General features: G+C 46.7%; 1 pseudogene; it reads left to right on the forward strand.

Moving 5' to 3' along the window:
- Positions 1–5,931: 5,931 nt before the first annotated feature.
- Positions 5,932–6,031, forward strand: LOC131912123 (U6 spliceosomal RNA; annotated as a pseudogene).
- Positions 6,032–9,422: the final 3,391 nt, after the last annotated feature.

Consider the following 9,422-nt stretch of genomic DNA (forward strand, 5'->3'; position numbering starts at 1 on the left):
TATGCTGGCAGGGAGGCAGTGGGGGGATGGCAGTGGGGTTGTTTGCAGAAGGGAGGTGATGAAGGAAGGATGGCATGGGGAGGTGATGGGATTGTGATGGGCGGGGGAGGTGATAGTGTGAATCTTCAAAGACAAGATAGTTGTCTTAATGGGCTGTTTAGTCTTCCTGAAGTGGTCGAGCCCAGCAGCTGCGCAGTGTGTACTATTTTGTGGTGGTTTGGTGGGCACTGTGATCGTGGATTCTGTGTATCAGCTGATATAGGCTGCCCGTATAGCTCACAAAACACGGTGTCTGTGAAGATGTTTCCCGAAAAGATTAGCATGTATGTCAGAAGACTGAATAAAGAAGATATGCTCTCACTGGCATACATGGCATCATCCAGCACACACGGCATCAGCAACCCACTTCAGACCTGATCAGAACAAAGGGGTGGATAGCACAGCTCCTGGTTTCTGGGCCTTTGGGTGTGGGCTCATCACAACGCTGTCTTTCCTGAGCCTCTGGCTCGGATGTAATGGACCATGGGGCACTTCAGCCTCCATAATTATGTGAGGCAATTGTACATTATAAACGATTCACTTACTTTCTGTCTATGTATCTATCATCTGTTGTCTGTGTATCTACCTACCTATGTATGATCATCTATCTACTTGCTGTCTACCCATCAGTTGCCCTCTATATGTCTATATTCCTATCTACCTGCATCTATCACTTATCTAACTACCTGTCACCTGTCTACTTGTTTACTTACCTGCCTGTCTACCCATCCCTGACTACTGCAGCTCTTTGTTTTGCTCATCCCAGTGTGTTGGTTACTTGTCACTGGGACGAAAGCTGACAGAAGTACTTTAGGGTGGATTTAATTTGGCTTGTGGTATTTTTCTTTTAGTCCATCACGGTGGGAAAGGCAGAGCCGCTACTGTGCTGTGCCTGCTCGGTGAGAGGCTGTGCCTGGCTTGTTACATCTTCACAGATGAGGAAGCAGAGAGCTCAGGCAGAAACCGGAGATGAGTAGCGTCCTCACCTCCCTCCTGTGTAATCTACCTCACAAAGTTTCCACAGTTCCCCAAAAGAGCACCACGAGGTGGTGACCAGGGGTTCTAATACATGCGCTAATGGGGGGATTCCACATGCGAACCTCACAAACTGAAGTGCCTTCCATGCTCCAGATACCATGCCTGTGTGTCCCTCTGTGCTCTTTTATTTCGGTCTTCCATCTCCTAGAATCACAGCTGACACCATGAGGGACAGAAGGTGTGGGAGTCTATGCCCTCTCTTCCTCCAGGGCAGGCCTGCCCGGAGAGTGCCAGTCGCCAGGAAGTCTGACAGCCCAGCATCTCCATGTAGAAACTCTCAAAGGTGCAATGTGCTCTCACAAGCTCCCCTGCTTGGCCTGGCCCATCTACACTTCCCCAATATCTCCTTAAAGAATCACCCAGGGGTCCTGTTTTCAGAGCATGTTGCTGGAACTCCGTTAAATATGTTCCTACAATCCCACAGCTCTGGGCGGAACCTGAACTCTCTGAGATCCATGAATGAACATAGAAAAATCTCCAAGGGAAAAGCCTATGGATCCAGGAGGCTATTGGGAGTCCTACTCTCCTGGCTGCTGTTCCTGTTTCCTGGTTTTAATTTGTCTAGTATGTGACTGACTCATTGATGCCCCCCATTCCCTCTCTGTTCTCCCCTTCCTGCTGAGAGAGAACTTCTGTATTTATTCTTAGATTGTATCTATTCACATACATGGATATATGTACTAATATTCATTATTTATGAGCACATACACACGCACTATATATGGTGATGGTAGATCATCACTCTCAACTTGACGAGCTTTAGAATTACCTATGAAACATGCTTCTTGGTGTGTATAGGGGGCATTTCTAGGAAGATTTGCCTAAGGTGGGAAGATCGAACTTGGGGGTGGGGGACACCAATCCCTGGGATGGGGGTCTCACTCTCACACTGATTAAAAAAGGAGAGGGCAGGAGACTGCAGAAATGTCTCAGTGGTTATAAACACTTGCTGCTCTTGCAGTGGACTGGGGTTTGGCTCCCAGCACCCACAGCGGGGAGCTCACAACCACCTATAACTCTAGTTCCAGGGAATCTGGCACTCTATCTAACCTCTGAGGGCACTTAGACACACATGTGGAGCACATCCATCCATGCAGTACATACACATAAAATAAAACTAAATACATCTTTAAAATAATAATAATAATAATAATAATAATAATAATAATAATAATTAGCCCTTTTTTTAAAGGAAGGGACAAGTGGATGCTGATGTTCAGCTCTCTCTGCTTCTGGACTGCGGATGCAATGTGACCTGTCACTTTCCATCCCGAGCACCAGCCTTCCCACCCTCGAAACAAACCCAGACAAACACTTTCCTCCAAAAGTTGCTTCTACGAGATGTTTGTCATAGTGAAGAGAACAGAAACTAACACACGTGTATCTACAAAGACATAGTCATTCAGCAAACATATCTCTGCAGTAAGCTTATTTATTTCCATACGTAGTCGGCAATGTGTCCATGGTTTCCTACCCTTGGTTTTTTAGGTGTAAGCACGAGTATGTCTTCATGAACTTACAGTGTATGATATGACTTGATGTGTGTGCGCATTGCAAAATGATCACAGTTAAAGTTAGTTAACACTCTCCACCTTTTTATTTTGAATGGTCAGGACATTGAAGACCTAATCATTTAGCAAATTGTTATGTATCTACTACTGTTAGCTATGATCACCCTCTACATTAGATCTTCAGAACTTAGCATCTTATCACTGAAAATCCACTTGAACTCTGAAAACATAAATAAAAGGATAAAGAAAACTCCCGATTCTTGCTGCCGTGTGCAGCGCTTGTCTGAAGTGTAGAGTGAGAAGGCTGGAATGGGAGGCGGGATGAGAGATGGCATTTCTAGGACACGCTTCCAGCTCAGCTGACCCTCTCTTAGTGATGCTCCTAATTCTAACTGCAGGGCCGGCAGCTGAAGCTATAAGGAGAAACACTCTGAATGGGTGCTCCTCCTCAGGCCTGGATCCAAGCCAGGAACTTCTTTGGGGCAATGGGGACAGTCTTTGATCTGGGCCAGTCTCCGTATGAGGCAGATGAGGTACTCATAGGAAGGTGGGGTTTGAGCATCTCTAGTTTCTAGCTCAGTTCAAATGAAAATGTGATGTGCATACATAATGGAGTTTATGAAGAATCCTGCAATTGCCCAAAGGGTGTCCATATCACCAACAGCATAACTAGTAGAGCAGTGCATTCTAGAAGAGGAGACTCAGCAGACATTATAAAGACGAGCCCCAGCCGCACTGGGAAGCAGGCAGGGAGGGGCGATGTTGTCTTAGGATTCCTTCAGGAGCTAGGGGAAAACTAAAGGGCTCTGAGGTGTAGGAGCTACTTTTAGAGGTCAGAGGAACTGAAGGTCATGTGGCAGCAGCAGTGGAACCCCTGGGGGCTTAATGTATTGGGGAGCTGGCATTGCTGGTCTCAAATCATGCCCATAGCTGTCCCTTTGCTAATACAGGAAGTGCAGACTTCAGTCGTATTCCACACAGTGGGCAATAGCATCGCTGTGCAAGGACTCTTAGCCATGCTTCGGGGCGGGGGGGGGGGGGGGATGTTGGTGACTAACCAGGACAACTTTAATAAAACTAGGAAGGACATTTGTCCTGTTTGCTGTTTGCTGGACTCTTTTACGATCTCTTTATATTGTTCCCACAGAGGGTGAATAACGTGACTAACAGGCGGCTGACATTTTCCAAGCATTATGTGATAACCCCGAGAGGTCCAGCCTACTCCTCCGACCTGCAGCTGAAAGCTCTGTGCTCTGGAGGAGATGCAGTGACTAACCAGGCAGAAGGTGAGATCATCAGTCTGCAGACTGGGTCACTGAACTCTCCACCACTCATCTCCAACCTTCGTGCCCCAGCTGAGCATGCGAAAGGAGACTAGAGGGGGAAGGGCGGGAGAATCATCTTAAGAGGAGATGGTTGAAGTGTAAAGCAATCCACAGTAAGAGATGACGAAAAACTCCAATGAACAAGACAGGGCTGCATGCATGGGTAAGAAGCGAAAAGACACGAACACACTGCCCTGTCTGCTAATTATGCTGTTGCCATGGGCAAAACAGCAATGTAAGACCAAGACATTTTGAGAATGAAAGGGCACTGTCCTTGTTAGTTTTATGTCAACTTGACACAGGCTTCCTCATCAGAGAGGAAGGAACCTCAATTGAGAAAATGCCTCCATAAGATCGGGCTGTATGCAAGCCTATAGAGCATTTTCTTAATTGGGGATTGATGTAGGGGGGCTCAGCCCATTGTGGGGGGCACCCCTGAGCTGGTGGTTCTGGCTTCTATAAAACAGCAGGCTGAGCAAGCCATGGGGAGCAAGCCAGTAAGCAGCACCCCTCCAAGGCCTTTGCATCAGCTCCTGCCTCCAGGTTCCTGCCCTGCTTGAGTTCCTGCCCTGACTTCCTTCAGTAATGGACTACAATTTGGAAGTGTAAGCCAAATAAACCTTTTCTCCCCAAGTTGCTTTGATGACAGTGTTTCGTCACAGCAATAGTAATCCTAACTAAGGCAGCCACTGTTAATTATCATATAGCAGAGATCACAATAGACCAAGACTGGCTTGAGCAGCCATGTGAGGATGTGGGCTTACCCTGCAGAGGGCTACCGACAGCAGTGCTCAGATTCATTCCGCATATGTGATTTTTTTTCTTGGGAAGGTATGAACCAATGTCTTCATCCCAGATGGGCCACCAATGACAGACTAAAGGAACAATCTAACTGTATAAACTAACGAGTTTGTTGGGGTTACTTGCGGCAGCGTAGGTGACTAACAGGCAGAACACCGTTGAAAAGTCCCACCCAGCATGGTGGTGACTCAACCCTTAACTTCAACTTCCTCTATCTCGTGAGCCTCCCATCCTACCTCAAGGAGGGAATGGTTCAGACTGGAGATAATAGCAGTGATGGGTTTACAGAAATTCGTCCACAGCCTCTCCATCCACCAGCCTCCTGGGTGTTGCAAGGAGGTGGGTGAGGGATGGATTAATTAGCTTTGACCTGCAGGACTCTATGTTCTAACCGACTGCGTGTATCTTGACACAACATAGTCCAAAAGAACAAAACATAATTTAAACAATTAATGAACTTACTTATCTGAACCAACAGTTACGGAAAGGCAGTAAAGCTGAGTGGCTAATGGTTTTCACAGGGAGGTTTTGGCGTTGGCTGTGGGACTTGAGGAAAGACAATTTCTTGGGTCTCAGGTTCCTCACATGTAAAACAGGAACAAGAGCCAACCCTGTCTGAGCTTCAGCCTCGCTTCAGACACCGGGCTAAGCTCTGCCATTGCTTCCTGTTTCATCCCGGTGATGCCGTGAGGCAGGGACCCATCTTATTCTGCAGCCCAGGGCAGAGGAGCTCACTAGAACTAAATAACATGGAATATACTAAACACCTGTTTTATGTGGGGGCTGTTCTGGTGATTAAATGATCTGTGCACACCGTGCACGTGTGAGTGTGTGTGTGTGTGTGTGTGTGTGTGTGTGTGTGTGAGAGAGAGAGAGAGAGAGAGAGAGAGAGAGAGAGAGATGTATGCATGTGTATGAAGGCCAAAGATCGATTTTAGGTGTCTTCCACTATCTCTCTCCACTTTAGTTTTGAGAAAGGGTGTCTTACTAACCCTGGCACTCATTATTCAGCTCACCTGGCTTTCCAGCAAACCCAAGGCTCCTTCTATCCCGTGTTGACATTTCAGGTGTGCACAACTACACCTGTCTTTTTACATGAGTGCCAGGAATCTGAACTGAGGTCCTCACACTTGCACAGGAAGCACTCTGTGAGTAAGCCGCCTCCCCAGGCCCTGGCAATTAAATAACACAGAGAATATTAAAATGTTCGCAGCTGTGCTTGCTCTGGCTGTGCTGACACTAAAATTGGAATGACGGAGATGATCATGACCCCTGAGCAAGGATGACATGCAAATTCATTTTATTTTACAAATAATTTGCATTTGGGAACTGGAGAGATGCCTCAGTGGTTAAGAGCACTTGCTGTTCTCACAGAGGACCCAAGTTCATTTTCCAGCATTGACATTACAACCACCTGTAACTCAATCTCCAAAACATCCAATGTCTTCTTTTGGATTCCAAGGGCACCATCACACATACATGTGCACACACACACACACACACACACACACGCATACATAATTTTTAAAATAAAATAAATCTTTAAAAAGTTTTGCATTTTGACTGAAAGTCATGGATATAAGTAAGCCATTTGTACTGTAATTGAATATTCAGTATTATTGTTACCTAATGTTAATAATTTGGGAGCTACTATATTGTTTCACATTCATCTTCAGTAAAACCCGTTCATGCTCTTTAATATCCTCAGAAGACAGCCTTGTTGACATAACCCAACTATGAAAGCACCAAGAATCCAAAGCATCCAAGCTGTTGCTGCTGCAGCTGGGGAAAGAAAATATCCAAATGTGTCCTTAAAACCCAGACACTTACCTAGGATAGAAAGGAATCCTCCCTGGAGGGAAGTTAGCAGGCACAGGCTGTGGGTGGAGGGAACCATTCGATGGATTTTAATCTTCTGCCCCCACTGCCTCTCAAACCACTGCTGGGTGCTAGGGGCTCTTCCTGCAAAGTGCAGATCTCATGGTCACACAGGGTACATGCTACATGCACATTTGCCTCGAATCCTTGCAGAAGTCCTGGGGACACATAAGGTCGACAGAGTCACTTCCTCCACCCCTTGGTGGCACATTGGAGAGGTCACAAGGGAAGCCTACTTTGTATGGAGGAAGATACAAGTACAAATTCTGGATCCAAAGTGGTGGTTTGACCTTGGCCACACAAGGTAACCAGCTCTCCGAGACTCCATTTTCTTGATGCTGAAATAGGGTAATAAAAACATATGCATTTTGACAGAATCAGTGCATGTTGTATGTATGGCAGAATACCTGGTACACGGTAGGCTACGTACGTCCTAGCTGTTGTTACTAATAAGTAGTTGTGGAAAGTGTGGCTGGATCAGGAGATACAACAAGCTGTCCCTGACCTCCAGAACCAACAGTCAAGACCAACTCATGTTCCTTGCCTGACTACTGAGCAGGTGCTCAGGGGCCTGGGGCACTGAGGTTCAGAAGAGGAGAGATGGGTATAGGAGGTACAGGATGGAGAGGTCAGGGATGCTCGGGGTGTGAAGGAAGGAAGGCACGCTGGGTACTAGATGGGGCTGAGGGAGGAGTGCTTGGCAATGAAGAGGGAAAAGGTGTCTCCCTTTCATCTGCCCCCTCAGACAGTCATGCCTCTGGTAACGCAGGTCCCTGAAGAGTCGAAGAGTCACCTGTCACCTTCCACCACCCAAGGTGCTTCAGGTCCGGATGCTGTGGAAACCGTGTCTGGAACGAGACTCAGTCTCAGGTCCCTCACAGTTACCTTGATGTGTCTTTACTTGTGATGGGTTACAGTGCAGTGAACATACTGGAAGTTGGAAATACATTTCTAAAGACATTAAATAAACCCAAGTCAAGTGTCAAACTTTGTGGCTATTAACTTAGAGTTCAGGGTGGTGAGTCAGAGAATCACTGGAAGTTCAAGGCCAGTCTGGGCTACATGATGATATCCAGGCCAATCAGGGGTACAGAGTAAGACCTTGTATCAACACAAACAAAACAAAATAAACTTAACTAGTGGGGTGTAAGAGCTCCGTCTAGTTCCCCTAATGATTACATTAGCCTACAGCTGAGCAAACTGCTAACGCAAACCTGAACTTATAAAGTGTTGGATATCGCAAAGCGTTATGAGAGGGTAAGATAGAAAACAAGTACACTCTTGCGCCATCATTAAGTTTTAAAGTTGCACATCAAATTGTCTAAACTTGGGGGCTGTCTATGCACTACAAGCTCCAACCGCTGTGGGTGTCTATGGGAACGACCCATTGATTGCAATGTAAGTTGAGGAGAGTCCGGAGCTGAGAAATATGATGAGCGTGGACTCCTGTGCTTAGATGAGTTTTTTGTTTTGTTTTTTTTTTTTTGCTTTCTCTGGCGGTCCAGTTCTGTCCTCCTCTCTCTCCAAAGTCATTCCTCTCCAGGGGACCAAGCTGGAAGTTTGTTTCAGCCCAGTACTGGGATTTGGTTGTTTGCAATTTTATTTCTGTGCAGTTTTTGCTTCATCTAACAACCTCTGCACAGTTACAGCCTAGTCTGAATTTCTGCCCTGGGAGGAATTCCTCCTTCTATTTTCTCAGTTTTCCAGTGCAGCCTTTTCTTCCTACTCTGGGCACTGTTTCTCTTAACTGCCTCTTCCCTGTCCCAAGTCACCCTTGAGAGACATAACTGAAGTTTGGAGTTTCGTTCTTTTGATGGGGAAAGGAAATTCTAAGCTCAGAATGGGTCTCTTCTGGGGCAGCCATGTTTTCTGGGTAATGGCATTAGAGCCAGCTTGGCTTCACGAACACTTTGTGTACTGTACAGAAGGCTAACATGATGACAGTAATTCCTGCCAGACATGCCAGAATCCGCCCTAAGTGCCATGGAGATGGGCCAGGACTTGTGGGACTTGAACTGGTTGGAGGGCAGCTGTGACTTGCTGTTCTAATTGTCCCAGAGTCTTGGTCACTGTGGCTCAAAAGTCTAGTTGAACCTAATACTGAATAGCATCTGTCCACCCGGAGGGCAATGCGGTGCTTGTTCTTGGCTTGTGAAGCCGCTGATATTTTAATTAATTTTTCCAGGAAAACATTGGCCTGTGGTCCCCAGAAACATCACTTTGCTGCCTGGCCTCGCAAAAATCTGACCTATTTTAGGAAGGCAGCTCACTGTGGCCCCAGGGTTCTTTTGTGCAAGAGAGAGAAATGAAGCGCTTCCCTTGTTGACTGGGGCCTGAATACCCCAGTCAGTTACAGCTACTGAAATGAAGGCGCCATAAATGCTATTTCAGTGAGCCAAAGGGCCTCACAGAACCTTGCTGAGGAGGACCTTCCCCAGATGAAAATAGTCACCCTGGTAAACTGTTGGGCAGGACCCATCCTTCCGAGCATCACATGATCACTAACACGAGGCCTCTCAGGACTGTGCCCTTTGATGGTGTGATATCTGTGGCCACACCACCTAGCTTGGTTTCCCAACAAAACCCCCACTTCCTGACTACCCATGGGCTGGGGCTGAGCACAAACTAAGAATCCACCCCTTACAACTCAACTTTTCAAGTCAGGCATGGTGGCTGTAAACCCGGGCTTTTGTAAACCCAGCACCCAGGGAGCTGAGCTAGGAGAATGGCTGGGAGTTCCAAGTCAGCCTGAGCTACCTAGTGAGATCTCCATGAGATCTTTTCTCAAGAGAAAGAAAAAGAAAAAAGACTTTCACCATTAGAGGGGTGC

Source organism: Peromyscus eremicus, chromosome 5, assembly GCF_949786415.1.
Source record: "Peromyscus eremicus chromosome 5, PerEre_H2_v1, whole genome shotgun sequence".
Classification (NCBI taxonomy): Eukaryota; Metazoa; Chordata; class Mammalia; order Rodentia; family Cricetidae; genus Peromyscus; species Peromyscus eremicus.